Below are 24,444 nucleotides of genomic sequence, written 5' to 3'. Positions count from 1 at the left end.
CATGTGCGAGTCCTGGTATCATTTTGGAAGACTGGTACGTAAAAATGTGATTAATGGTACAAACATGCAAATGAAACGATGTTCGTTCTTCATAAATTGGTGATTGATACAAAAAGTTGTCCCGCGAGCCGGATTTGAACCAGCGACCTAAGGATTGCCAATTACAGCCTTGCCACTACAGTCCTCCGCTCTACCAACTGAGCTATCACGGGTGCTGACATTTGAGTTCGTTTTAATAGCTAGGCTGATTTTCTCTCAAATCAATAGGACTTTCCTCGCTTGACTGCTCACCTACTTCCTCCTGGGCGACAGTGTGTTATGGGCAGCAACCTGCTTAATATTATTGAAGGTTCATTTCAACCTCACATACAAATATGTCTCCTTACACCAATCTCCAGTCGGACAAGTTGAAATATCCAGCGGTCAGTATGGTATCTTTTAACAGAGAGCCTAATCCTTAAAATCATGCTCCACCAGGTGAAGACAACCTGAACGTGCAACACTGTTATTTGTTTCCAACGTGTGAAGACCATATGGCAAGCCCAAACCTCGTGACAATCGAGAGTTGCATGAAGAGTCAATCCATCACATCACTTACGTTGAAACGGAAAGGCGTGAAATTGACAAGAACACAGATTGAATGATGAAATGAGTAGCTCTGAAACTATCCCAAATGCATGCAGGGTTGTAGGTAGAATCAACATGACTGAAAAACGGCAACATGTTTGTCCATGGTTTGTCTCTACAAAAGCGTAGAGTTATCACTTTCAACGTCGTTGTCAGGATGGCCGAGCGGTCTAAGGCGCCAGACTCAAGGTATTGCATCAGACCTTCTCCCATAGTGGAGATACGGGTGTTCTGGTCCACGAATGTGGGCGTGGGTTCAAATCCCACTTCTGACACACTTTTTTTCTCCCTTCAAACATGGCCTTTCCTAAAGCATATTGCCTTCATTTGGATAATAGCAGACATGTGCGAGTCCTGGTATCATTTTGGAAGACTGGTACGTAAAAATGTGATTAATGGTACAAACATGCAAATGAAACGATGTTCGTTCTTCATAAATTGGTGATTGATACAAAAAGTTGTCCCGCGAGCCGGATTTGAACCAGCGACCTAAGGATTGCCAATTACAGCCTTGCCACTACAGTCCTCCGCTCTACCAACTGAGCTATCACGGGTGCTGACATTTGAGTTCGTTTTAATAGCTAGGCTGATTTTCTCTCAAATCAATAGGACTTTCCTCGCTTGACTGCTCACCTACTTCCTCCTGGGCGACAGTGTGTTATGGGCAGCAACCTGCTTAATATTATTGAAGGTTCATTTCAACCTCACATACAAATATGTCTCCTTACACCAATCTCCAGTCGGACAAGTTGAAATATCCAGCTGTCAGTATGGTATCTTTTAACAGAGAGCCTAATCCTTAAAATCATGCTCCACCAGGTGAAGACAACCTGAACGTGCAACACTGTTATTTGTTTCCAACGTGTGAAGACCATATGGCAAGCCCAAACCTCGTGACAATCGAGAGTTGCATGAAGAGTCAATCCATCACATCACTTACGTTGAAACGGAAAGGCGTGAAATTGACAAGAACACAGATTGAATGATGAAATGAGTAGCTCTGAAACTATCCCAAATGCATGCAGGGTTGTAGGTAGAATCAACATGACTGAAAAACGGCAACATGTTTGTCCATGGTTTGTCTCTACAAAAGCGTAGAGTTATCACTTTCAACATCGTTGTCAGGATGGCCGAGCGGTCTAAGGCGCCAGACTCAAGGTATTGCATCAGACCTTCTCCCATAGTGGAGATACGGGTGTTCTGGTCCACGAATGTGGGCGTGGGTTCAAATCCCACTTCTGACACACTTTTTTTCTCCCTTCAAACATGGCCTTTCCTAAAGCATATTGCCTTCATTTGGATAATAGCAGACATGTGCGAGTCCTGGTATCATTTTGGAAGACTGGTACGTAAAAATGTGATTAATGGTACAAACATGCAAATGAAACGATGTTCGTTCTTCATAAATTGGTGATTGATACAAAAAGTTGTCCCGCGAGCCGGATTTGAACCAGCGACCTAAGGATTGCCAATTACAGCCTTGCCACTACAGTCCTCCGCTCTACCAACTGAGCTATCACGGGTGCTGACATTTGAGTTCGTTTTAATAGCTAGGCTGATTTTCTCTCAAATCAATAGGACTTTCCTCGCTTGACTGCTCACCTACTTCCTCCTGGGCGACAGTGTGTTATGGGCAGCAACCTGCTTAATATTATTGAAGGTTCATTTCAACCTCACATACAAATATGTCTCCTTACACCAATCTCCAGTCGGACAAGTTGAAATATCCAGCGGTCAGTATGGTATCTTTTAACAGAGAGCCTAATCCTTAAAATCATGCTCCACCAGGTGAAGACAACCTGAACGTGCAACACTGTTATTTGTTTCCAACGTGTGAAGACCATATGGCAAGCCCAAACCTCGTGACAATCGAGAGTTGCATGAAGAGTCAATCCATCACATCACTTACGTTGAAACGGAAAGGCGTGAAATTGACAAGAACACAGATTGAATGATGAAATGAGTAGCTCTGAAACTATCCCAAATGCATGCAGGGTTGTAGGTAGAATCAACATGACTGAAAAACGGCAACATGTTTGTCCATGGTTTGTCTCTACAAAAGCGTAGAGTTATCACTTTCAACATCGTTGTCAGGATGGCCGAGCGGTCTAAGGCGCCAGACTCAAGGTATTGCATCAGACCTTCTCCCATAGTGGAGATACGGGTGTTCTGGTCCACGAATGTGGGCGTGGGTTCAAATCCCACTTCTGACACACTTTTTTTTCTCCCTTCAAACATGGCCTTTCCTAAAGCATATTGCCTTCATTTGGATAATAGCAGACATGTGCGAGTCCTGGTATCATTTTGGAAGACTGGTACGTAAAAATGTGATTAATGGTACAAACATGCAAATGAAACGATGTTCGTTCTTCATAAATTGGTGATTGATACAAAAAGTTGTCCCGCGAGCCGGATTTGAACCAGCGACCTAAGGATTGCCAATTACAGCCTTGCCACTACAGTCCTCCGCTCTACCAACTGAGCTATCACGGGTGCTGACGTTTGAGTTCGTTTTAATAGCTAGGCTGATTTTCTCTCAAATCAATAGGACTTTCCTCGCTTGACTGCTCACCTACTTCCTCCTGGGCGACAGTGTGTTATGGGCAGCAACCTGCTTAATATTATTGAAGGTTCATTTCAACCTCACATACAAATATGTCTCCTTACACCAATCTCCAGTCGGACAAGTTGAAATATCCAGCGGTCAGTATGGTATCTTTTAACAGAGAGCCTAATCCTTAAAATCATGCTCCACCAGGTGAAGACAACCTGAACGTGCAACACTGTTATTTGTTTCCAACGTGTGAAGACCATATGGCAAGCCCAAACCTCGTGACAATCGAGAGTTGCATGAAGAGTCAATCCATCACATCACTTACGTTGAAACGGAAAGGCGTGAAATTGACAAGAACACAGATTGAATGATGAAATGAGTAGCTCTGAAACTATCCCAAATGCATGCAGGGTTGTAGGTAGAATCAACATGACTGAAAAACGGCAACATGTTTGTCCATGGTTTGTCTCTACAAAAGCGTAGAGTTATCACTTTCAACATCGTTGTCAGGATGGCCGAGCGGTCTAAGGCGCCAGACTCAAGGTATTGCATCAGACCTTCTCCCATAGTGGAGATACGGGTGTTCTGGTCCACGAATGTGGGCGTGGGTTCAAATCCCACTTCTGACACACTTTTTTTCTCCCTTCAAACATGGCCTTTCCTAAAGCATATTGCCTTCATTTGGATAATAGCAGACATGTGCGAGTCCTGGTATCATTTTGGAAGACTGGTACGTAAAAATGTGATTAATGGTACAAACATGCAAATGAAACGATGTTCGTTCTTCATAAATTGGTGATTGATACAAAAAGTTGTCCCGCGAGCCGGATTTGAACCAGCGACCTAAGGATTGCCAATTACAGCCTTGCCACTACAGTCCTCCGCTCTACCAACTGAGCTATCACGGGTGCTGACATTTGAGTTCGTTTTAATAGCTAGGCTGATTTTCTCTCAAATCAATAGGACTTTCCTCGCTTGACTGCTCACCTACTTCCTCCTGGGCGACAGTGTGTTATGGGCAGCAACCTGCTTAATATTATTGAAGGTTCATTTCAACCTCACATACAAATATGTCTCCTTACACCAATCTCCAGTCGGACAAGTTGAAATATCCAGCGGTCAGTATGGTATCTTTTAACAGAGAGCCTAATCCTTAAAATCATGCTCCACCAGGTGAAGACAACCTGAACGTGCAACACTGTTATTTGTTTCCAACGTGTGAAGACCATATGGCAAGCCCAAACCTCGTGACAATCGAGAGTTGCATGAAGAGTCAATCCATCACATCACTTACGTTGAAACGGAAAGGCGTGAAATTGACAAGAACACAGATTGAATGATGAAATGAGTAGCTCTGAAACTATCCCAAATGCATGCAGGGTTGTAGGTAGAATCAACATGACTGAAAAACGGCAACATGTTTGCCCATGGTTTGTCTCTACAAAAGCGTAGAGTTATCACTTTCAACATCGTTGTCAGGATGGCCGAGCGGTCTAAGGCGCCAGACTCAAGGTATTGCATCAGACCTTCTCCCATAGTGGAGATACGGGTGTTCTGGTCCACGAATGTGGGCGTGGGTTCAAATCCCACTTCTGACACACTTTTTTTCTCCCTTCAAACATGGCCTTTCCTAAAGCATATTGCCTTCATTTGGATAATAGCAGACATGTGCGAGTCCTGGTATCATTTTGGAAGACTGGTACGTAAAAATGTGATTAATGGTACAAACATGCAAATGAAACGATGTTCGTTCTTCATAAATTGGTGATTGATACAAAAAGTTGTCCCGCGAGCCGGATTTGAACCAGCGACCTAAGGATTGCCAATTACAGTCTTGCCACTACAGTCCTCCGCTCTACCAACTGAGCTATCACGGGTGCTGACATTTGAGTTCGTTTTAATAGCTAGGCTGATTTTCTCTCAAATCAATAGGACTTTCCTCGCTTGACTGCTCACCTACTTCCTCCTGGGCGACAGTGTGTTATGGGCAGCAACCTGCTTAATATTATTGAAGGTTCATTTCAACCTCACATACAAATATGTCTCCTTACACCAATCTCCAGTCGGACAAGTTGAAATATCCAGCGGTCAGTATGGTATCTTTTAACAGAGAGCCTAATCCTTAAAATCATGCTCCACCAGGTGAAGACAACCTGAACGTGCAACACTGTTATTTGTTTGAAACGTGTGAAGACCATATGGCAAGCCCAAACCTCGTGACAATCGAGAGTTGCATGAAGAGTCAATCCATCACATCACTTACGTTGAAACGGAAAGGCGTGAAATTGACAAGAACACAGATTGAATGATGAAATGAGTAGCTCTGAAACTATCCCAAATGCATGCAGGGTTGTAGGTAGAATCAACATGACTGAAAAACGGCAACATGTTTGTCCATGGTTTGTCTCTACAAAAGCGTAGAGTTATCACTTTCAACATCGTTGTCAGGATGGCCGAGCGGTCTAAGGCGCCAGACTCAAGGTATTGCATCAGACCTTCTCCCATAGTGGAGATACGGGTGTTCTGGTCCACGAATGTGGGCGTGGGTTCAAATCCCACTTCTGACACACTTTTTTTCTCCCTTCAAACATGGCCTTTCCTAAAGCATATTGCCTTCATTTGGATAATAGCAGACATGTGCGAGTCCTGGTATCATTTTGGAAGACTGGTACGTAAAAATGTGATTAATGGTACAAACATGCAAATGAAACGATGTTCGTTCTTCATAAATTGGTGATTGATACAAAAAGTTGTCCCGCGAGCCGGATTTGAACCAGCGACCTAAGGATTGCCAATTACAGCCTTGCCACTACAGTCCTCCGCTCTACCAACTGAGCTATCACGGGTGCTGACATTTGAGTTCGTTTTAATAGCTAGGCTGATTTTCTCTCAAATCAATAGGACTTTCCTCGCTTGACTGCTCACCTACTTCCTCCTGGGCGACAGTGTGTTATGGGCAGCAACCTGCTTAATATTATTGAAGGTTCATTTCAACCTCACATACAAATATGTCTCCTTACACCAATCTCCAGTCGGACAAGTTGAAATATCCAGCGGTCAGTATGGTATCTTTTAACAGAGAGCCTAATCCTTAAAATCATGCTCCACCAGGTGAAGACAACCTGAACGTGCAACACTGTTATTTGTTTCCAACGTGTGAAGACCATATGGCAAGCCCAAACCTCGTGACAATCGAGAGTTGCATGAAGAGTCAATCCATCACATCACTTACGTTGAAACGGAAAGGCGTGAAATTGACAAGAACACAGATTGAATGATGAAATGAGTAGCTCTGAAACTATCCCAAATGCATGCAGGGTTGTAGGTAGAATCAACATGACTGAAAAACGGCAACATGTTTGTCCATGGTTTGTCTCTACAAAAGCGTAGAGTTATCACTTTCAACATCGTTGTCAGGATGGCCGAGCGGTCTAAGGCGCCAGACTCAAGGTATTGCATCAGACCTTCTCCCATAGTGGAGATACGGGTGTTCTGGTCCACGAATGTGGGCGTGGGTTCAAATCCCACTTCTGACACACTTTTTTTCTCCCTTCAAACATGGCCTTTCCTAAAGCATATTGCCTTCATTTGGATAATAGCAGACATGTGCGAGTCCTGGTATCATTTTGGAAGACTGGTACGTAAAAATGTGATTAATGGTACAAACATGCAAATGAAACGATGTTCGTTCTTCATAAATTGGTGATTGATACAAAAAGTTGTCCCGCGAGCCGGATTTGAACCAGCGACCTAAGGATTGCCAATTACAGCCTTGCCACTACAGTCCTCCGCTCTACCAACTGAGCTATCACGGGTGCTGACATTTGAGTTCGTTTTAATAGCTAGGCTGATTTTCTCTCAAATCAATAGGACTTTCCTCGCTTGACTGCTCACCTACTTCCTCCTGGGCGACAGTGTGTTATGGGCAGCAACCTGCTTAATATTATTGAAGGTTCATTTCAACCTCACATACAAATATGTCTCCTTACACCAATCTCCAGTCGGACAAGTTGAAATATCCAGCGGTCAGTATGGTATCTTTTAACAGAGAGCCTAATCCTTAAAATCATGCTCCACCAGGTGAAGACAACCTGAACGTGCAACACTGTTATTTGTTTGAAACGTGTGAAGACCATATGGCAAGCCCAAACCTCGTGACAATCGAGAGTTGCATGAAGAGTCAATCCATCACATCACTTACGTTGAAACGGAAAGGCGTGAAATTGACAAGAACACAGATTGAATGATGAAATGAGTAGCTCTGAAACTATCCCAAATGCATGCAGGGTTGTAGGTAGAATCAACATGACTGAAAAACAGCAACATGTTTGTCCATGGTTTGTCTCTACAAAAGCGTAGAGTTATCACTTTCAACATCGTTGTCAGGATGGCCGAGCGGTCTAAGGCGCCAGACTCAAGGTATTGCATCAGACCTTCTCCCATAGTGGAGATACGGGTGTTCTGGTCCACGAATGTGGGCGTGGGTTCAAATCCCACTTCTGACACACTTTTTTTCTCCCTTCAAACATGGCCTTTCCTAAAGCATATTGCCTTCATTTGGATAATAGCAGACATGTGCGAGTCCTGGTATCATTTTGGAAGACTGGTACGTAAAAATGTGATTAATGGTACAAACATGCAAATGAAACGATGTTCGTTCTTCATAAATTGGTGATTGATACAAAAAGTTGTCCCGCGAGCCGGATTTGAACCAGCGACCTAAGGATTGCCAATTACAGCCTTGCCACTACAGTCCTCCGCTCTACCAACTGAGCTATCACGGGTGCTGACATTTGAGTTCGTTTTAATAGCTAGGCTGATTTTCTCTCAAATCAATAGGACTTTCCTCGCTTGACTGCTCACCTACTTCCTCCTGGGCGACAGTGTGTTATGGGCAGCAACCTGCTTAATGTTATTGAAGGTTCATTTCAACCTCACATACAAATATGTCTCCTTACACCAATCTCCAGTCGGACAAGTTGAAATATCCAGCGGTCAGTATGGTATCTTTTAACAGAGAGCCTAATCCTTAAAATCATGCTCCACCAGGTGAAGACAACCTGAACGTGCAACACTGTTATTTGTTTCCAACGTGTGAAGACCATATGGCAAGCCCAAACCTCGTGACAATCGAGAGTTGCATGAAGAGTCAATCCATCACATCACTTACGTTGAAACGGAAAGGCGTGAAATTGACAAGAACACAGATTGAATGATGAAATGAGTAGCTCTGAAACTATCCCAAATGCATGCAGGGTTGTAGGTAGAATCAACATGACTGAAAAACGGCAACATGTTTGCCCATGGTTTGTCTCTACAAAAGCGTAGAGTTATCACTTTCAACATCGTTGTCAGGATGGCCGAGCGGTCTAAGGCGCCAGACTCAAGGTATTGCATCAGACCTTCTCCCATAGTGGAGATACGGGTGTTCTGGTCCACGAATGTGGGCGTGGGTTCAAATCCCACTTCTGACACACTTTTTTTCTCCCTTCAAACATGGCCTTTCCTAAAGCATATTGCCTTCATTTGGATAATAGCAGACATGTGCGAGTCCTGGTATCATTTTGGAAGACTGGTACGTAAAAATGTGATTAATGGTACAAACATGCAAATGAAACGATGTTCGTTCTTCATAAATTGGTGATTGATACAAAAAGTTGTCCCGCGAGCCGGATTTGAACCAGCGACCTAAGGATTGCCAATTACAGTCTTGCCACTACAGTCCTCCGCTCTACCAACTGAGCTATCACGGGTGCTGACATTTGAGTTCGTTTTAATAGCTAGGCTGATTTTCTCTCAAATCAATAGGACTTTCCTCGCTTGACTGCTCACCTACTTCCTCCTGGGCGACAGTGTGTTATGGGCAGCAACCTGCTTAATATTATTGAAGGTTCATTTCAACCTCACATACAAATATGTCTCCTTACACCAATCTCCAGTCGGACAAGTTGAAATATCCAGCGGTCAGTATGGTATCTTTTAACAGAGAGCCTAATCCTTAAAATCATGCTCCACCAGGTGAAGACAACCTGAACGTGCAACACTGTTATTTGTTTGAAACGTGTGAAGACCATATGGCAAGCCCAAACCTCGTGACAATCGAGAGTTGCATGAAGAGTCAATCCATCACATCACTTACGTTGAAACGGAAAGGCGTGAAATTGACAAGAACACAGATTGAATGATGAAATGAGTAGCTCTGAAACTATCCCAAATGCATGCAGGGTTGTAGGTAGAATCAACATGACTGAAAAACGGCAACATGTTTGTCCATGGTTTGTCTCTACAAAAGCGTAGAGTTATCACTTTCAACATCGTTGTCAGGATGGCCGAGCGGTCTAAGGCGCCAGACTCAAGGTATTGCATCAGACCTTCTCCCATAGTGGAGATACGGGTGTTCTGGTCCACGAATGTGGGCGTGGGTTCAAATCCCACTTCTGACACACTTTTTTTCTCCCTTCAAACATGGCCTTTCCTAAAGCATATTGCCTTCATTTGGATAATAGCAGACATGTGCGAGTCCTGGTATCATTTTGGAAGACTGGTACGTAAAAATGTGATTAATGGTACAAACATGCAAATGAAACGATGTTCGTTCTTCATAAATTGGTGATTGATACAAAAAGTTGTCCCGCGAGCCGGATTTGAACCAGCGACCTAAGGATTGCCAATTACAGCCTTGCCACTACAGTCCTCCGCTCTACCAACTGAGCTATCACGGGTGCTGACATTTGAGTTCGTTTTAATAGCTAGGCTGATTTTCTCTCAAATCAATAGGACTTTCCTCGCTTGACTGCTCACCTACTTCCTCCTGGGCGACAGTGTGTTATGGGCAGCAACCTGCTTAATATTATTGAAGGTTCATTTCAACCTCACATACAAATATGTCTCCTTACACCAATCTCCAGTCGGACAAGTTGAAATATCCAGCGGTCAGTATGGTATCTTTTAACAGAGAGCCTAATCCTTAAAATCATGCTCCACCAGGTGAAGACAACCTGAACGTGCAACACTGTTATTTGTTTCCAACGTGTGAAGACCATATGGCAAGCCCAAACCTCGTGACAATCGAGAGTTGCATGAAGAGTCAATCCATCACATCACTTACGTTGAAACGGAAAGGCGTGAAATTGACAAGAACACAGATTGAATGATGAAATGAGTAGCTCTGAAACTATCCCAAATGCATGCAGGGTTGTAGGTAGAATCAACATGACTGAAAAACGGCAACATGTTTGTCCATGGTTTGTCTCTACAAAAGCGTAGAGTTATCACTTTCAACATCGTTGTCAGGATGGCCGAGCGGTCTAAGGCGCCAGACTCAAGGTATTGCATCAGACCTTCTCCCATAGTGGAGATACGGGTGTTCTGGTCCACGAATGTGGGCGTGGGTTCAAATCCCACTTCTGACACACTTTTTTTTCTCCCTTCAAACATGGCCTTTCCTAAAGCATATTGCCTTCATTTGGATAATAGCAGACATGTGCGAGTCCTGGTATCATTTTGGAAGACTGGTACGTAAAAATGTGATTAATGGTACAAACATGCAAATGAAACGATGTTCGTTCTTCATAAATTGGTGATTGATACAAAAAGTTGTCCCGCGAGCCGGATTTGAACCAGCGACCTAAGGATTGCCAATTACAGCCTTGCCACTACAGTCCTCCGCTCTACCAACTGAGCTATCACGGGTGCTGACGTTTGAGTTCGTTTTAATAGCTAGGCTGATTTTCTCTCAAATCAATAGGACTTTCCTCGCTTGACTGCTCACCTACTTCCTCCTGGGCGACAGTGTGTTATGGGCAGCAACCTGCTTAATATTATTGAAGGTTCATTTCAACCTCACATACAAATATGTCTCCTTACACCAATCTCCAGTCGGACAAGTTGAAATATCCAGCGGTCAGTATGGTATCTTTTAACAGAGAGCCTAATCCTTAAAATCATGCTCCACCAGGTGAAGACAACCTGAACGTGCAACACTGTTATTTGTTTCCAACGTGTGAAGACCATATGGCAAGCCCAAACCTCGTGACAATCGAGAGTTGCATGAAGAGTCAATCCATCACATCACTTACGTTGAAACGGAAAGGCGTGAAATTGACAAGAACACAGATTGAATGATGAAATGAGTAGCTCTGAAACTATCCCAAATGCATGCAGGGTTGTAGGTAGAATCAACATGACTGAAAAACGGCAACATGTTTGTCCATGGTTTGTCTCTACAAAAGCGTAGAGTTATCACTTTCAACATCGTTGTCAGGATGGCCGAGCGGTCTAAGGCGCCAGACTCAAGGTATTGCATCAGACCTTCTCCCATAGTGGAGATACGGGTGTTCTGGTCCACGAATGTGGGCGTGGGTTCAAATCCCACTTCTGACACACTTTTTTTCTCCCTTCAAACATGGCCTTTCCTAAAGCATATTGCCTTCATTTGGATAATAGCAGACATGTGCGAGTCCTGGTATCATTTTGGAAGACTGGTACGTAAAAATGTGATTAATGGTACAAACATGCAAATGAAACGATGTTCGTTCTTCATAAATTGGTGATTGATACAAAAAGTTGTCCCGCGAGCCGGATTTGAACCAGCGACCTAAGGATTGCCAATTACAGCCTTGCCACTACAGTCCTCCGCTCTACCAACTGAGCTATCACGGGTGCTGACATTTGAGTTCGTTTTAATAGCTAGGCTGATTTTCTCTCAAATCAATAGGACTTTCCTCGCTTGACTGCTCACCTACTTCCTCCTGGGCGACAGTGTGTTATGGGCAGCAACCTGCTTAATATTATTGAAGGTTCATTTCAACCTCACATACAAATATGTCTCCTTACACCAATCTCCAGTCGGACAAGTTGAAATATCCAGCGGTCAGTATGGTATCTTTTAACAGAGAGCCTAATCCTTAAAATCATGCTCCACCAGGTGAAGACAACCTGAACGTGCAACACTGTTATTTGTTTCCAACGTGTGAAGACCATATGGCAAGCCCAAACCTCGTGACAATCGAGAGTTGCATGAAGAGTCAATCCATCACATCACTTACGTTGAAACGGAAAGGCGTGAAATTGACAAGAACACAGATTGAATGATGAAATGAGTAGCTCTGAAACTATCCCAAATGCATGCAGGGTTGTAGGTAGAATCAACATGACTGAAAAACGGCAACATGTTTGCCCATGGTTTGTCTCTACAAAAGCGTAGAGTTATCACTTTCAACATCGTTGTCAGGATGGCCGAGCGGTCTAAGGCGCCAGACTCAAGGTATTGCATCAGACCTTCTCCCATAGTGGAGATACGGGTGTTCTGGTCCACGAATGTGGGCGTGGGTTCAAATCCCACTTCTGACACACTTTTTTTCTCCCTTCAAACATGGCCTTTCCTAAAGCATATTGCCTTCATTTGGATAATAGCAGACATGTGCGAGTCCTGGTATCATTTTGGAAGACTGGTACGTAAAAATGTGATTAATGGTACAAACATGCAAATGAAACGATGTTCGTTCTTCATAAATTGGTGATTGATACAAAAAGTTGTCCCGCGAGCCGGATTTGAACCAGCGACCTAAGGATTGCCAATTACAGTCTTGCCACTACAGTCCTCCGCTCTACCAACTGAGCTATCACGGGTGCTGACATTTGAGTTCGTTTTAATAGCTAGGCTGATTTTCTCTCAAATCAATAGGACTTTCCTCGCTTGACTGCTCACCTACTTCCTCCTGGGCGACAGTGTGTTATGGGCAGCAACCTGCTTAATATTATTGAAGGTTCATTTCAACCTCACATACAAATATGTCTCCTTACACCAATCTCCAGTCGGACAAGTTGAAATATCCAGCGGTCAGTATGGTATCTTTTAACAGAGAGCCTAATCCTTAAAATCATGCTCCACCAGGTGAAGACAACCTGAACGTGCAACACTGTTATTTGTTTGAAACGTGTGAAGACCATATGGCAAGCCCAAACCTCGTGACAATCGAGAGTTGCATGAAGAGTCAATCCATCACATCACTTACGTTGAAACGGAAAGGCGTGAAATTGACAAGAACACAGATTGAATGATGAAATGAGTAGCTCTGAAACTATCCCAAATGCATGCAGGGTTGTAGGTAGAATCAACATGACTGAAAAACGGCAACATGTTTGTCCATGGTTTGTCTCTACAAAAGCGTAGAGTTATCACTTTCAACATCGTTGTCAGGATGGCCGAGCGGTCTAAGGCGCCAGACTCAAGGTATTGCATCAGACCTTCTCCCATAGTGGAGATACGGGTGTTCTGGTCCACGAATGTGGGCGTGGGTTCAAATCCCACTTCTGACACACTTTTTTTCTCCCTTCAAACATGGCCTTTCCTAAAGCATATTGCCTTCATTTGGATAATAGCAGACATGTGCGAGTCCTGGTATCATTTTGGAAGACTGGTACGTAAAAATGTGATTAATGGTACAAACATGCAAATGAAACGATGTTCGTTCTTCATAAATTGGTGATTGATACAAAAAGTTGTCCCGCGAGCCGGATTTGAACCAGCGACCTAAGGATTGCCAATTACAGCCTTGCCACTACAGTCCTCCGCTCTACCAACTGAGCTATCACGGGTGCTGACATTTGAGTTCGTTTTAATAGCTAGGCTGATTTTCTCTCAAATCAATAGGACTTTCCTCGCTTGACTGCTCACCTACTTCCTCCTGGGCGACAGTGTGTTATGGGCAGCAACCTGCTTAATATTATTGAAGGTTCATTTCAACCTCACATACAAATATGTCTCCTTACACCAATCTCCAGTCGGACAAGTTGAAATATCCAGCGGTCAGTATGGTATCTTTTAACAGAGAGCCTAATCCTTAAAATCATGCTCCACCAGGTGAAGACAACCTGAACGTGCAACACTGTTATTTGTTTCCAACGTGTGAAGACCATATGGCAAGCCCAAACCTCGTGACAATCGAGAGTTGCATGAAGAGTCAATCCATCACATCACTTACGTTGAAACGGAAAGGCGTGAAATTGACAAGAACACAGATTGAATGATGAAATGAGTAGCTCTGAAACTATCCCAAATGCATGCAGGGTTGTAGGTAGAATCAACATGACTGAAAAACGGCAACATGTTTGTCCATGGTTTGTCTCTACAAAAGCGTAGAGTTATCACTTTCAACATCGTTGTCAGGATGGCCGAGCGGTCTAAGGCGCCAGACTCAAGGTATTGCATCAGACCTTCTCCCATAGTGGAGATACGGGTGTTCTGGTCCACGAATGTGGGCGTGGGTTCAAATCCCACTTCTGACACACTTTTTTTCTCCCTTCAAACATGGCCTTTCCTAAAGCATATTGCCTTCATTTGGATAATAGCAGACATGTGCGAGTCCTGGTATCATTTTGGAAGACTGGTACGTAAAAATGTGATTAATGGTACAAACATGCAAATGAAACGATGTTCGTTCTTCATAAATTGGTGATTGATACAAAAAGTTGTCCCGCGAGCCGGATTTGAACCAGCGACCTAAGGATTGCCAATTACAGCCTTGCCACTACAGTCCTCCGCTCTACCAACTGAGCTATCACGGGTGCTGACATTTGAGTTCGTTTTAATAGCTAGGCTGATTTTCTCTCAAATCAATAGGACTTTCCTCGCTTGACTGCTCACCTACTTCCTCCTGGGCGACAGTGTGTTATGGGCAGCAACCTGCTTAATATTATTGAAGGTTCATTTCAACCTCACATACAAATATGTCTCCTTACACCAATCTCCAGTCGGACAAGTTGAAATATCCAGCGGTCAGTATGGTATCTTTTAACAGAGAGCCTAATCCTTAAAATCATGCTCCACCAGGTGAAGACAACCTGAACGTGCAACACTGTTATTTGTTTGAAACGTGTGAAGACCATATGGCAAGCCCAAACCTCGTGACAATCGAGAGTTGCATGAAGAGTCAATCCATCACATCACTTACGTTGAAACGGAAAGGCGTGAAATTGACAAGAACACAGATTGAATGATGAAATGAGTAGCTCTGAAACTATCCCAAATGCATGCAGGGTTGTAGGTAGAATCAACATGACTGAAAAACAGCAACATGTTTGTCCATGGTTTGTCTCTACAAAAGCGTAGAGTTATCACTTTCAACATCGTTGTCAGGATGGCCGAGCGGTCTAAGGCGCCAGACTCAAGGTATTGCATCAGACCTTCTCCCATAGTGGAGATACGGGTGTTCTGGTCCACGAATGTGGGCGTGGGTTCAAATCCCACTTCTGACACACTTTTTTTCTCCCTTCAAACATGGCCTTTCCTAAAGCATATTGCCTTCATTTGGATAATAGCAGACATGTGCGAGTCCTGGTATCATTTTGGAAGACTGGTACGTAAAAATGTGATTAATGGTACAAACATGCAAATGAAACGATGTTCGTTCTTCATAAATTGGTGATTGATACAAAAAGTTGTCCCGCGAGCCGGATTTGAACCAGCGACCTAAGGATTGCCAATTACAGCCTTGCCACTACAGTCCTCCGCTCTACCAACTGAGCTATCACGGGTGCTGACATTTGAGTTCGTTTTAATAGCTAGGCTGATTTTCTCTCAAATCAATAGGACTTTCCTCGCTTGACTGCTCACCTACTTCCTCCTGGGCGACAGTGTGTTATGGGCAGCAACCTGCTTAATGTTATTGAAGGTTCATTTCAACCTCACATACAAATATGTCTCCTTACACCAATCTCCAGTCGGACAAGTTGAAATATCCAGCGGTCAGTATGGTATCTTTTAACAGAGAGCCTAATCCTTAAAATCATGCTCCACCAGGTGAAGACAACCTGAACGTGCAACACTGTTATTTGTTTCCAACGTGTGAAGACCATATGGCAAGCCCAAACCTCGTGACAATCGAGAGTTGCATGAAGAGTCAATCCATCACATCACTTACGTTGAAACGGAAAGGCGTGAAATTGACAAGAACACAGATTGAATGATGAAATGAGTAGCTCTGAAACTATCCCAAATGCATGCAGGGTTGTAGGTAGAATCAACATGACTGAAAAACGGCAACATGTTTGCCCATGGTTTGTCTCTACAAAAGCGTAGAGTTATCACTTTCAACATCGTTGTCAGGATGGCCGAGCGGTCTAAGGCGCCAGACTCAAGGTATTGCATCAGACCTTCTCCCATAGTGGAGATACGGGTGTTCTGGTCCACGAATGTGGGCGTGGGTTCAAATCCCACTTCTGACACACTTTTTTTCTCCCTTCAAACATGGCCTTTCCTAAAGCATATTGCCTTCATTTGGATAATAGCAGACATGTGCGAGTCCTGGTATCATTTTGGAAGACTGGTACGTAAAAATGTGATTAATGGTACAAACATGCAAATGAAACGATGTTCGTTCTTCATAAATTGGTGATTGATACAAAAAGTTGTCCCGCGAGCCGGATTTGAACCAGCGACCTAAGGATTGCCAATTACAGTCTTGCCACTACAGTCCTCCGCTCTACCAACTGAGCTATCACGGGTGCTGACATTTGAGTTCGTTTTAATAGCTAGGCTGATTTTCTCTCAAATCAATAGGACTTTCCTCGCTTGACTGCTCACCTACTTCCTCCTGGGCGACAGTGTGTTATGGGCAGCAACCTGCTTAATATTATTGAAGGTTCATTTCAACCTCACATACAAATATGTCTCCTTACACCAATCTCCAGTCGGACAAGTTGAAATATCCAGCGGTCAGTATGGTATCTTTTAACAGAGAGCCTAATCCTTAAAATCATGCTCCACCAGGTGAAGACAACCTGAACGTGCAACACTGTTATTTGTTTGAAACGTGTGAAGACCATATGGCAAGCCCAAACCTCGTGACAATCGAGAGTTGCATGAAGAGTCAATCCATCACATCACTTACGTTGAAACGGAAAGGCGTGAAATTGACAAGAACACAGATTGAATGATGAAATGAGTAGCTCTGAAACTATCCCAAATGCATGCAGGGTTGTAGGTAGAATCAACATGACTGAAAAACGGCAACATGTTTGTCCATGGTTTGTCTCTACAAAAGCGTAGAGTTATCACTTTCAACATCGTTGTCAGGATGGCCGAGCGGTCTAAGGCGCCAGACTCAAGGTATTGCATCAGACCTTCTCCCATAGTGGAGATACGGGTGTTCTGGTCCACGAATGTGGGCGTGGGTTCAAATCCCACTTCTGACACACTTTTTTTCTCCCTTCAAACATGGCCTTTCCTAAAGCATATTGCCTTCATTTGGATAATAGCAGACATGTGCGAGTCCTGGTATCATTTTGGAAGACTGGTACGTAAAAATGTGATTAATGGTACAAACATGCAAATGAAACGATGTTCGTTCTTCATAAATTGGTGATTGATACAAAAAGTTGTCCCGCGAGCCGGATTTGAACCAGCGACCTAAGGATTGCCAATTACAGCCTTGCCACTACAGTCCTCCGCTCTACCAACTGAGCTATCACGGGTGCTGACATTTGAGTTCGTTTTAATAGCTAGGCTGATTTTCTCTCAAATCAATAGGACTTTCCTCGCTTGACTGCTCACCTACTTCCTCCTGGGCGACAGTGTGTTATGGGCAGCAACCTGCTTAATATTATTGAAGGTTCATTTCAACCTCACATACAAATATGTCTCCTTACACCAATCTCCAGTCGGACAAGTTGAAATATCCAGCGGTCAGTATGGTATCTTTTAACAGAGAGCCTAATCCTTAAAATCATGCTCCACCACGTGAAGACAACCTGAACGTGCAACACTGTTATTTGTTTCCAACGTGTGAAGACCATATGGCAAGCCCAAACCTCGTGACAATCGAGAGTTGCATGAAGAGTCAATCCATCACATCACTTACGTTGAAACGGAAAGGCGTGAAATTGACAAGAACACAGATTGAATGATGAAATGAGTAGCTCTGAAACTATCCCAAATGCATGCAGGGTTGTAGGTAGAATCAACATGACTGAAAAACGGCAACATGTTTGTCCATGGTTTGTCTCTACAAAAGCGTAGAGTTATCACTTTCAACATCGTTGTCAGGATGGCCGAGCGGTCTTAAGGCGCCAGACTCAAGGTATTGCATCAGACCTTCTCCCATAGTGGAGATACGGGTGTTCTGGTCCACGAATGTGGGCGTGGGTTCAAATCCCACTTCTGACACACTTTTTTTCTCCCTTCAAACATGGCCTTTCCTAAAGCATATTGCCTTCATTTGGATAATAGCAGACATGTGCGAGTCCTGGTATCATTTTGGAAGACTGGTACGTAAAAATGTGATTAATGGTACAAACATGCAAATGAAACGATGTTTGTTCTTCATAAATTGGTGATTGATACAAAAAGTTGTCCCGCGAGCCGGATTTGAACCAGCGACCTAAGGATTGCCAATTACAGCCTTGCCACTACAGTCCTCCGCTCTACCAACTGAGCTATCACGGGTGCTGACATTTGAGTTCGTTTTAATAGCTAGGCTGATTTTCTCTCAAATCAATAGGACTTTCCTCGCTTGACTGCTCACCTACTTCCTCCTGGGCGACAGTGTGTTATGGGCAGCAACCTGCTTAATATTATTGAAGGTTCATTTCAACCTCACATACAAATATGTCTCCTTACACCAATCTCCAGTCGGACAAGTTGAAATATCCAGCGGTCAGTATGGTATCTTTTAACAGAGAGCCTAATCCTTAAAATCATGCTCCACCAGGTGAAGACAACCTGAACGTGCAACACTGTTATTTGTTTGAAACGTGTGAAGACCATATGGCAAGCCCAAACCTCGTGACAATCGAGAGTTGCATGAAGAGTCAATCCATCACATCACTTACGTTGAAACGGAAAGGCGTGAAATTGACAAGAACACAGATTGAATGATGAAATGAGTAGCTCTGAAACTATCCCAAATGCATGCAGGGTTGTAGGTAGAATCAACATGACTGAAAAACGGCAACATGTTTGTCCATGGTTTGTCTCTACAAAAGCGTAGAGTTATCACTTTCAACATCGTTGTCAGGATGGCCGAGCGGTCTAAGGCGCCAGACTCAAGGTATTGCATCAGACCTTCTCCCATAGTGGAGATACGGGTGTTCTGGTCCACGAATGTGGGCGTGGGTTCAAATCCCACTTCTGACACACTTTTTTTCTCCCTTCAAACATGGCCTTTCCTAAAGCATATTGCCTTCATTTGGATAATAGCAGACATGTGCGAGTCCTGGTATCATTTTGGAAGACTGGTACGTAAAAATGTGATTAATGGTACAAACATGCAAATGAAACGATGTTCGTTCTTCATAAATTGGTGATTGATACAAAATGTTGTCCCGCGAGCCGAATTTGAACCAGCGACCTAAGGATTGCCAATTACAGCCTTGCCACTACAGTCCTCCGCTCTACCAACTGAGCTATCACGGGTGCTGACATTTGAGTTCGTTTTAATAGCTAGGCTGATTTTCTCTCAAATCAATAGGACTTTCCTCGCTTGACTGCTCACCTACTTCCTCCTGGGCGACAGTGTGTTATGGGCAGCAACCTGCTTAATATTATTGAAGGTTCATTTCAACCTCACATACAAATATGTCTCCTTACACCAATCTCCAGTCGGACAAGTTGAAATATCCAGCGGTCAGTATGGTATCTTTTAACAGAGAGCCTAATCCTTAAAATCATGCTCCACCATGTGAAGACAACCTGAACGTGCAACACTGTTATTTGTTTGAAACGTGTGAAGACCATATGGCAAGCCCAAACCTCGTGACAATCGAGAGTTGCATGAAGAGTCAATCCATCACATCACTTACGTTGAAACGGAAAGGCGTGAAATTGACAAGAACACAGATTGAATGATGAAATGAGTAGCTCTGAAACTATCCCAAATGCATGCAGGGTTGTAGGAAGAATCAACATGACTGAAAAACGGCAACATGTTTGTCCATGGTTTGTCTCTACAAAAGCGTAGAGTTATCACTTTCAACATCGTTGTCAGGATGGCCGAGCGGTCTAAGGCGCCAGACTCAAGGTATTGCATCAGACCTTCTCCCATAGTGGAGATACGGGTGTTCTGGTCCACGAATGTGGGCGTGGGTTCAAATCCCACTTCTGACACACTTTTTTTTCTCCCTTCAAACATGGCCTTTCCTAAAGCATATTGCCTTCATTTGGATAATAGCAGACATGTGCGAGTCCTGGTATCATTTTGGAAGACTGGTACGTAAAAATGTGATTAATGGTACAAACATGCAAATGAAACGATGTTCGTTCTTCATAAATTGGTGATTGATACAAAAAGTTGTCCCGCGAGCCGGATTTGAACCAGCGACCTAAGGATTGCCAATTACAGTCTTGCCACTACAGTCCTCCGCTCTACCAACTGAGCTATCACGGGTGCTGACATTTGAGTTCGTTTTAATAGATAGGCTGATTTTCTCTCAAATCAATAGGACTTTCCTCGCTTGACTGCTCACCTACTTCCTCCTGGGCGACAGTGTGTTATGGGCAGCAACCTGCTTAATATTATTGAAGGTTCATTTCAACCTCACATACAAATATGTCTCCTTACACCAATCTCCAGTCGGACAAGTTGAAATATCCAGCGGTCAGTATGGTATCTTTTAACAGAGAGCCTAATCCTTAAAATCATGCTCCACCACGTGAAGACAACCTGAACGTGCAACACTGTTATTTGTTTGAACGTGTGAAGACCATATGGCAAGCCCAAACCTCGTGACAATCGAGAGTTGCATGAAGAGTCAATCCATCACATCACTTACGTTGAAACGGAAAGGCGTGAAATTGACAAGAACACAGATTGAATGATGAAATGAGTAGCTCTGAAACTATCCCAAATGCATGCAGGGTTGTAGGTAGAATCAACATGACTGAAAAACGGCAACATGTTTGTCCATGGTTTGTCTCTACAAAAGCGTAGAGTTATCACTTTCAACATCGTTGTCAGGATGGCCGAGCGGTCTAAGGCGCCAGACTCAAGGAATTGCATCAGACCTTCTCCCATAGTGGAGATACGGGTGTTCTGGTCCACGAATGTGGGCGTGGGTTCAAATCCTACTTCTGACACACTTTTTTTTCTCCCTTCAAACATGGCCTTTCCTAAAGCATATTGCCTTCATTTGGATAATAGCAGACATGTGCGAGTCCTGGTATCATTTTGGAAGACTGGTACGTAAAAATGTGATTAATGGTACAAACATGCAAATGAAACGATGTTCGTTCTTCATAAATTGGTGATTGATACAAAAAGTTGTCCCGCGAGCCGGATTTGAACCAGCGACCTAAGGATTGCCAATTACAGCCTTGCCACTACAGTCCTCCGCTCTACCAACTGAGCTATCACGGGTGCTGACATTTGAGTTCGTTTTAATATTTAGGCTGATTTTCTCTCAAATCAATAGGACTTTCCTCGCTTGACTCATAGTGAAGATAAAGATGCATTTTTAATTAAAGTAGATCAAGAGAAAGCTTTCGATAGAGTTTCACATAATTACTTGTTGGATATTTTACAAAAATTCAATTTTGGGAATAATTTTATATCCTGGATTAAAATTTTGTATACAGACATTAAAAGTTCTGTCAAGTGTAATGGACATTTAAGTCCATATTTCAAACTATCCCGTGGGGTAAGGCAAGGGGACCCGATGAGTTCCATGCTGTTTGTGCTTATTTCTGAACCATTAAATTTGTTAATAAAAGAGAACCCACATATTCAAGGCATCAACATTGGCAATGTTTCATCTTTAATATATGGAAAGCAACTATGTCTTTCTTCTTTTCAAAATATTTAAATATGGGATTACAATCAAACATACTATGTTTAAAGTTTGACAAAAAAGATATGTTGCATGTAAATCCTTTTTATGCTGAGTTGTTGCTTGCCTGGGAGGACATCAGTGGTGGTAAGAGAAGCAAACCTACCACTTTACCGGATATAATGTGTCAGCCTTTATTCAACAACCCTCTAATTTTGTATATGAACAAAACTTTGTTGTTTAAATCATTCATTGACGGTGGGATCACTTGCATAAAAGATATTTGCTATGAAGTTATACCACAATTTTTGTCACCTGATAGTATTGTTGAAATTGTACAAGAAACAATACCTGATGTTGATGTGGCCACAATCAAGAATGGTTATGCTGTTATTTTATATGCGCTTCCAACAGATTGGAAACAGATCATATTGTCTGATGCTGTCATAAATCCTCCTTGTAAAGAAATACTTTGTCCTATAGCGAACGAAGATGTATCAGTGCAGCTGTTTACAGTGAAATATTGTTATGAAATTTTCAGAACAAAATATTTTAAAAAACCAGTTGCCATGAATTGGTGGAATAATATATCTCTTGACATCAACTGGAAAGATGTTTGGGTTAATGTGTATCAAAATGACAAATCAGCCGAATGTATACAACTAGATTTTAAGATTGCCCATAACATTATTTACACATATGACAGACTCAGCCAATTTGGTTTGACAGACACAGATATTTGTCCAGTTTGTCAAAATGAAAAAGAAGATATTTTGCACTTGTTCATCTTCTGTAAAGAGTTATCGTTCTTACAATCACTATTTGTTGACATCCTCACTGATGTGTGTCAAGATACTGGGTTAACTCTTGGACAATTCTCGCTGTGGTTATTGTTTGGATTTCTTCCTGAGAGTAGTGTGTCGACAAAACCATTGTTAGATATACTGTTATCAATTTATCGGTTGGCAGTATTTAAGAGAAGAGTTGTTATAAGCCTAGGTACAGTCTCTTTTCACATAAACACATTTTTCAAATCCTTGGTAAAAAGACATCTCACATTTCTTTTGTATCATTACACAAAAATGAAAAGATTGCATGTCTTTATTCAAAAATACATAATGTCTAATTACCTCATCGAGTTAGATGGGAATGACATTCTTTTGAAACATCCTCTTGATTAGCTCAATTATAAGTTACTTATACTATTTCATTTCACATGAAAGCTTTTTTCAAATCTTTCATAAAGTGTCATTTTAGTTGAATGATTGTTCACTATTGAAAAATGAATCAATTACAAAGTTGTGTGTACATAATCAAATGTAAAAATCTATTTCTCATATTTCTGTCTTTAGAATTAAAATGTTAACCACTGCCACCCAACTTCTGTGATACCCTTTTTATCTTTGTGGTGGCAGTGTCAGCACTGTCTGCGTTTGTATTATATTCCTGTGAATAAATTTTATCAAGAAAAAAAAAAAAAAAGGCGCCAGACTCAAGGTATTGCATCAGACCTTCTCCCATAGTGGAGATACGGGTGTTCTGGTCCACGAATGTGGGCGTGGGTTCAAATCCCACTTCTGACACACTTTTTTTCTCCCTTCAAACATTGCCTTTCCTAAAGCATATTGCCTTCATTTGGATAATAGCAGACATGTGCGAGTCCTGGTATCATTTTGGAAGACTGGTACGTAAAAATGTGATTAATGGTACAAACATGCAAATGAAACGATGTTCGTTCTTCATAAATTGGTGATTGATACAAAAAGTTGTCCCGCGAGCCGGATTTGAACCAGCGACCTAAGAATTGCCAATTACAGCCTTGCCACTACAGTCCTCCGCTCTACCAACTGAGCTATCACGGGTGCTGACATTTGAGTTCGTTTTAATAGCTAGGCAGATTTTCTCTCAAATCAATAGGACTTTCCTCGCTTGACTGCTCACCTACTTCCTCCTGGGCGACAGTGTGTTATGGGCAGCAACCTGCTTAATATTATTGAAGGTTCATTTCAACCTCACATACAAATATGTCTCCTTACACCAATCTCCAGTCGGACAAGTTGAAATATCCAGCGGTCAGTATGGTATCTTTTAACAGAGAGCCTAATCCTTAAAATCATGCTCCACCACGTGAAGACAACCTGAACGTGCAACACTGTTATTTGTTTGAAACGTGTGAAGACCATATGGCAAGCCCAAACCTCGTGACAATCGAGAGTTGCATGAAGAGTCAATCCATCACATCACTTACGTTGAAACGGAAAGGCGTGAAATTGACAAGAACACAGATTGAATGATGAAATGAGTAGCTCTGAAACTATCCCAAATGCATGCAGGGTTGTAGGTAGAATCAACATGACTGAAAAACGGCAACATGTTTGTCCATGGTTTGTCTCTACAAAAGCGTAGAGTTATCACTTTCAACATCGTTGTCAATGGCCGAGCAGTCTAAGGCGCCAGACTCAAGGTATTGCATCAGACCTTCTCCCATAGTGGAGATACGG

General features: G+C 42.7%; 46 non-coding genes across 46 annotated transcripts; 22 read left to right on the top strand and 24 right to left on the bottom strand.

The window, feature by feature from the left end:
• Nucleotides 1-119: 119 nt before the first annotated feature.
• Trnay-gua lies at nucleotides 120-212 on the bottom strand. Its single transcript has 2 exons — nucleotides 176-212; nucleotides 120-155 (listed from the first exon to the last, which is right to left on the bottom strand). It is a non-coding gene; the product is annotated as a tRNA-Tyr (tRNA).
• A 566-nt stretch (nucleotides 213-778) lies between these two features.
• Nucleotides 779-902, top strand: Trnal-caa. Its single transcript has 2 exons — nucleotides 779-816; nucleotides 857-902. It is a non-coding gene; the product is annotated as a tRNA-Leu (tRNA).
• Nucleotides 903-1,088: 186 nt separating this feature from the next.
• On the bottom strand, nucleotides 1,089-1,181 carry Trnay-gua. The gene is made up of 2 exons: nucleotides 1,145-1,181; nucleotides 1,089-1,124 (listed from the first exon to the last, which is right to left on the bottom strand). It is a non-coding gene; the product is annotated as a tRNA-Tyr (tRNA).
• Nucleotides 1,182-1,747: 566 nt separating this feature from the next.
• Nucleotides 1,748-1,871, top strand: Trnal-caa. Its single transcript has 2 exons — nucleotides 1,748-1,785; nucleotides 1,826-1,871. It is a non-coding gene; the product is annotated as a tRNA-Leu (tRNA).
• A 186-nt stretch (nucleotides 1,872-2,057) lies between these two features.
• On the bottom strand, nucleotides 2,058-2,150 carry Trnay-gua. The gene is made up of 2 exons: nucleotides 2,114-2,150; nucleotides 2,058-2,093 (listed from the first exon to the last, which is right to left on the bottom strand). It is a non-coding gene; the product is annotated as a tRNA-Tyr (tRNA).
• Nucleotides 2,151-2,716: 566 nt separating this feature from the next.
• Nucleotides 2,717-2,840, top strand: Trnal-caa. Its single transcript has 2 exons — nucleotides 2,717-2,754; nucleotides 2,795-2,840. It is a non-coding gene; the product is annotated as a tRNA-Leu (tRNA).
• A 187-nt stretch (nucleotides 2,841-3,027) lies between these two features.
• Trnay-gua lies at nucleotides 3,028-3,120 on the bottom strand. The gene is made up of 2 exons: nucleotides 3,084-3,120; nucleotides 3,028-3,063 (listed from the first exon to the last, which is right to left on the bottom strand). It is a non-coding gene; the product is annotated as a tRNA-Tyr (tRNA).
• Nucleotides 3,121-3,686: 566 nt separating this feature from the next.
• On the top strand, nucleotides 3,687-3,810 carry Trnal-caa. The gene is made up of 2 exons: nucleotides 3,687-3,724; nucleotides 3,765-3,810. It is a non-coding gene; the product is annotated as a tRNA-Leu (tRNA).
• Nucleotides 3,811-3,996: 186 nt separating this feature from the next.
• Trnay-gua lies at nucleotides 3,997-4,089 on the bottom strand. The gene is made up of 2 exons: nucleotides 4,053-4,089; nucleotides 3,997-4,032 (listed from the first exon to the last, which is right to left on the bottom strand). It is a non-coding gene; the product is annotated as a tRNA-Tyr (tRNA).
• Nucleotides 4,090-4,655: 566 nt separating this feature from the next.
• Nucleotides 4,656-4,779, top strand: Trnal-caa. Its single transcript has 2 exons — nucleotides 4,656-4,693; nucleotides 4,734-4,779. It is a non-coding gene; the product is annotated as a tRNA-Leu (tRNA).
• A 186-nt stretch (nucleotides 4,780-4,965) lies between these two features.
• Trnay-gua lies at nucleotides 4,966-5,058 on the bottom strand. The gene is made up of 2 exons: nucleotides 5,022-5,058; nucleotides 4,966-5,001 (listed from the first exon to the last, which is right to left on the bottom strand). It is a non-coding gene; the product is annotated as a tRNA-Tyr (tRNA).
• Nucleotides 5,059-5,624: 566 nt separating this feature from the next.
• Trnal-caa lies at nucleotides 5,625-5,748 on the top strand. The gene is made up of 2 exons: nucleotides 5,625-5,662; nucleotides 5,703-5,748. It is a non-coding gene; the product is annotated as a tRNA-Leu (tRNA).
• A 186-nt stretch (nucleotides 5,749-5,934) lies between these two features.
• On the bottom strand, nucleotides 5,935-6,027 carry Trnay-gua. The gene is made up of 2 exons: nucleotides 5,991-6,027; nucleotides 5,935-5,970 (listed from the first exon to the last, which is right to left on the bottom strand). It is a non-coding gene; the product is annotated as a tRNA-Tyr (tRNA).
• A 566-nt stretch (nucleotides 6,028-6,593) lies between these two features.
• Trnal-caa lies at nucleotides 6,594-6,717 on the top strand. The gene is made up of 2 exons: nucleotides 6,594-6,631; nucleotides 6,672-6,717. It is a non-coding gene; the product is annotated as a tRNA-Leu (tRNA).
• A 186-nt stretch (nucleotides 6,718-6,903) lies between these two features.
• Trnay-gua lies at nucleotides 6,904-6,996 on the bottom strand. The gene is made up of 2 exons: nucleotides 6,960-6,996; nucleotides 6,904-6,939 (listed from the first exon to the last, which is right to left on the bottom strand). It is a non-coding gene; the product is annotated as a tRNA-Tyr (tRNA).
• Nucleotides 6,997-7,562: 566 nt separating this feature from the next.
• Trnal-caa lies at nucleotides 7,563-7,686 on the top strand. Its single transcript has 2 exons — nucleotides 7,563-7,600; nucleotides 7,641-7,686. It is a non-coding gene; the product is annotated as a tRNA-Leu (tRNA).
• A 186-nt stretch (nucleotides 7,687-7,872) lies between these two features.
• On the bottom strand, nucleotides 7,873-7,965 carry Trnay-gua. Its single transcript has 2 exons — nucleotides 7,929-7,965; nucleotides 7,873-7,908 (listed from the first exon to the last, which is right to left on the bottom strand). It is a non-coding gene; the product is annotated as a tRNA-Tyr (tRNA).
• Nucleotides 7,966-8,531: 566 nt separating this feature from the next.
• Nucleotides 8,532-8,655, top strand: Trnal-caa. Its single transcript has 2 exons — nucleotides 8,532-8,569; nucleotides 8,610-8,655. It is a non-coding gene; the product is annotated as a tRNA-Leu (tRNA).
• Nucleotides 8,656-8,841: 186 nt separating this feature from the next.
• Nucleotides 8,842-8,934, bottom strand: Trnay-gua. The gene is made up of 2 exons: nucleotides 8,898-8,934; nucleotides 8,842-8,877 (listed from the first exon to the last, which is right to left on the bottom strand). It is a non-coding gene; the product is annotated as a tRNA-Tyr (tRNA).
• Nucleotides 8,935-9,500: 566 nt separating this feature from the next.
• Nucleotides 9,501-9,624, top strand: Trnal-caa. Its single transcript has 2 exons — nucleotides 9,501-9,538; nucleotides 9,579-9,624. It is a non-coding gene; the product is annotated as a tRNA-Leu (tRNA).
• A 186-nt stretch (nucleotides 9,625-9,810) lies between these two features.
• Nucleotides 9,811-9,903, bottom strand: Trnay-gua. The gene is made up of 2 exons: nucleotides 9,867-9,903; nucleotides 9,811-9,846 (listed from the first exon to the last, which is right to left on the bottom strand). It is a non-coding gene; the product is annotated as a tRNA-Tyr (tRNA).
• A 566-nt stretch (nucleotides 9,904-10,469) lies between these two features.
• Trnal-caa lies at nucleotides 10,470-10,593 on the top strand. The gene is made up of 2 exons: nucleotides 10,470-10,507; nucleotides 10,548-10,593. It is a non-coding gene; the product is annotated as a tRNA-Leu (tRNA).
• Nucleotides 10,594-10,780: 187 nt separating this feature from the next.
• On the bottom strand, nucleotides 10,781-10,873 carry Trnay-gua. Its single transcript has 2 exons — nucleotides 10,837-10,873; nucleotides 10,781-10,816 (listed from the first exon to the last, which is right to left on the bottom strand). It is a non-coding gene; the product is annotated as a tRNA-Tyr (tRNA).
• A 566-nt stretch (nucleotides 10,874-11,439) lies between these two features.
• Trnal-caa lies at nucleotides 11,440-11,563 on the top strand. Its single transcript has 2 exons — nucleotides 11,440-11,477; nucleotides 11,518-11,563. It is a non-coding gene; the product is annotated as a tRNA-Leu (tRNA).
• Nucleotides 11,564-11,749: 186 nt separating this feature from the next.
• On the bottom strand, nucleotides 11,750-11,842 carry Trnay-gua. Its single transcript has 2 exons — nucleotides 11,806-11,842; nucleotides 11,750-11,785 (listed from the first exon to the last, which is right to left on the bottom strand). It is a non-coding gene; the product is annotated as a tRNA-Tyr (tRNA).
• Nucleotides 11,843-12,408: 566 nt separating this feature from the next.
• Nucleotides 12,409-12,532, top strand: Trnal-caa. The gene is made up of 2 exons: nucleotides 12,409-12,446; nucleotides 12,487-12,532. It is a non-coding gene; the product is annotated as a tRNA-Leu (tRNA).
• A 186-nt stretch (nucleotides 12,533-12,718) lies between these two features.
• Trnay-gua lies at nucleotides 12,719-12,811 on the bottom strand. Its single transcript has 2 exons — nucleotides 12,775-12,811; nucleotides 12,719-12,754 (listed from the first exon to the last, which is right to left on the bottom strand). It is a non-coding gene; the product is annotated as a tRNA-Tyr (tRNA).
• Nucleotides 12,812-13,377: 566 nt separating this feature from the next.
• Trnal-caa lies at nucleotides 13,378-13,501 on the top strand. The gene is made up of 2 exons: nucleotides 13,378-13,415; nucleotides 13,456-13,501. It is a non-coding gene; the product is annotated as a tRNA-Leu (tRNA).
• Nucleotides 13,502-13,687: 186 nt separating this feature from the next.
• On the bottom strand, nucleotides 13,688-13,780 carry Trnay-gua. The gene is made up of 2 exons: nucleotides 13,744-13,780; nucleotides 13,688-13,723 (listed from the first exon to the last, which is right to left on the bottom strand). It is a non-coding gene; the product is annotated as a tRNA-Tyr (tRNA).
• A 566-nt stretch (nucleotides 13,781-14,346) lies between these two features.
• On the top strand, nucleotides 14,347-14,470 carry Trnal-caa. The gene is made up of 2 exons: nucleotides 14,347-14,384; nucleotides 14,425-14,470. It is a non-coding gene; the product is annotated as a tRNA-Leu (tRNA).
• Nucleotides 14,471-14,656: 186 nt separating this feature from the next.
• Trnay-gua lies at nucleotides 14,657-14,749 on the bottom strand. The gene is made up of 2 exons: nucleotides 14,713-14,749; nucleotides 14,657-14,692 (listed from the first exon to the last, which is right to left on the bottom strand). It is a non-coding gene; the product is annotated as a tRNA-Tyr (tRNA).
• A 566-nt stretch (nucleotides 14,750-15,315) lies between these two features.
• On the top strand, nucleotides 15,316-15,439 carry Trnal-caa. The gene is made up of 2 exons: nucleotides 15,316-15,353; nucleotides 15,394-15,439. It is a non-coding gene; the product is annotated as a tRNA-Leu (tRNA).
• Nucleotides 15,440-15,625: 186 nt separating this feature from the next.
• Trnay-gua lies at nucleotides 15,626-15,718 on the bottom strand. Its single transcript has 2 exons — nucleotides 15,682-15,718; nucleotides 15,626-15,661 (listed from the first exon to the last, which is right to left on the bottom strand). It is a non-coding gene; the product is annotated as a tRNA-Tyr (tRNA).
• A 566-nt stretch (nucleotides 15,719-16,284) lies between these two features.
• On the top strand, nucleotides 16,285-16,408 carry Trnal-caa. The gene is made up of 2 exons: nucleotides 16,285-16,322; nucleotides 16,363-16,408. It is a non-coding gene; the product is annotated as a tRNA-Leu (tRNA).
• Nucleotides 16,409-16,594: 186 nt separating this feature from the next.
• Trnay-gua lies at nucleotides 16,595-16,687 on the bottom strand. Its single transcript has 2 exons — nucleotides 16,651-16,687; nucleotides 16,595-16,630 (listed from the first exon to the last, which is right to left on the bottom strand). It is a non-coding gene; the product is annotated as a tRNA-Tyr (tRNA).
• A 566-nt stretch (nucleotides 16,688-17,253) lies between these two features.
• Nucleotides 17,254-17,377, top strand: Trnal-caa. Its single transcript has 2 exons — nucleotides 17,254-17,291; nucleotides 17,332-17,377. It is a non-coding gene; the product is annotated as a tRNA-Leu (tRNA).
• A 186-nt stretch (nucleotides 17,378-17,563) lies between these two features.
• Trnay-gua lies at nucleotides 17,564-17,656 on the bottom strand. The gene is made up of 2 exons: nucleotides 17,620-17,656; nucleotides 17,564-17,599 (listed from the first exon to the last, which is right to left on the bottom strand). It is a non-coding gene; the product is annotated as a tRNA-Tyr (tRNA).
• A 566-nt stretch (nucleotides 17,657-18,222) lies between these two features.
• Nucleotides 18,223-18,347, top strand: Trnal-caa. The gene is made up of 2 exons: nucleotides 18,223-18,261; nucleotides 18,302-18,347. It is a non-coding gene; the product is annotated as a tRNA-Leu (tRNA).
• A 186-nt stretch (nucleotides 18,348-18,533) lies between these two features.
• Nucleotides 18,534-18,626, bottom strand: Trnay-gua. Its single transcript has 2 exons — nucleotides 18,590-18,626; nucleotides 18,534-18,569 (listed from the first exon to the last, which is right to left on the bottom strand). It is a non-coding gene; the product is annotated as a tRNA-Tyr (tRNA).
• Nucleotides 18,627-19,192: 566 nt separating this feature from the next.
• On the top strand, nucleotides 19,193-19,316 carry Trnal-caa. Its single transcript has 2 exons — nucleotides 19,193-19,230; nucleotides 19,271-19,316. It is a non-coding gene; the product is annotated as a tRNA-Leu (tRNA).
• Nucleotides 19,317-19,502: 186 nt separating this feature from the next.
• Nucleotides 19,503-19,595, bottom strand: Trnay-gua. Its single transcript has 2 exons — nucleotides 19,559-19,595; nucleotides 19,503-19,538 (listed from the first exon to the last, which is right to left on the bottom strand). It is a non-coding gene; the product is annotated as a tRNA-Tyr (tRNA).
• Nucleotides 19,596-20,161: 566 nt separating this feature from the next.
• Trnal-caa lies at nucleotides 20,162-20,285 on the top strand. The gene is made up of 2 exons: nucleotides 20,162-20,199; nucleotides 20,240-20,285. It is a non-coding gene; the product is annotated as a tRNA-Leu (tRNA).
• A 187-nt stretch (nucleotides 20,286-20,472) lies between these two features.
• Trnay-gua lies at nucleotides 20,473-20,565 on the bottom strand. Its single transcript has 2 exons — nucleotides 20,529-20,565; nucleotides 20,473-20,508 (listed from the first exon to the last, which is right to left on the bottom strand). It is a non-coding gene; the product is annotated as a tRNA-Tyr (tRNA).
• A 565-nt stretch (nucleotides 20,566-21,130) lies between these two features.
• Trnal-caa lies at nucleotides 21,131-21,254 on the top strand. The gene is made up of 2 exons: nucleotides 21,131-21,168; nucleotides 21,209-21,254. It is a non-coding gene; the product is annotated as a tRNA-Leu (tRNA).
• Nucleotides 21,255-21,441: 187 nt separating this feature from the next.
• On the bottom strand, nucleotides 21,442-21,534 carry Trnay-gua. Its single transcript has 2 exons — nucleotides 21,498-21,534; nucleotides 21,442-21,477 (listed from the first exon to the last, which is right to left on the bottom strand). It is a non-coding gene; the product is annotated as a tRNA-Tyr (tRNA).
• Nucleotides 21,535-23,712: 2,178 nt separating this feature from the next.
• Nucleotides 23,713-23,805, bottom strand: Trnay-gua. Its single transcript has 2 exons — nucleotides 23,769-23,805; nucleotides 23,713-23,748 (listed from the first exon to the last, which is right to left on the bottom strand). It is a non-coding gene; the product is annotated as a tRNA-Tyr (tRNA).
• Nucleotides 23,806-24,444: the final 639 nt, after the last annotated feature.

This window comes from Haliotis rufescens, unplaced genomic scaffold (genome assembly GCF_023055435.1).
Source record: "Haliotis rufescens isolate VD_foot unplaced genomic scaffold, xgHalRufe1.0.p SCAF_2, whole genome shotgun sequence".
Classification (NCBI taxonomy): Eukaryota; Metazoa; Mollusca; class Gastropoda; order Lepetellida; family Haliotidae; genus Haliotis; species Haliotis rufescens.
This window is presented reverse-complemented; position numbering and strand designations above follow the sequence as displayed.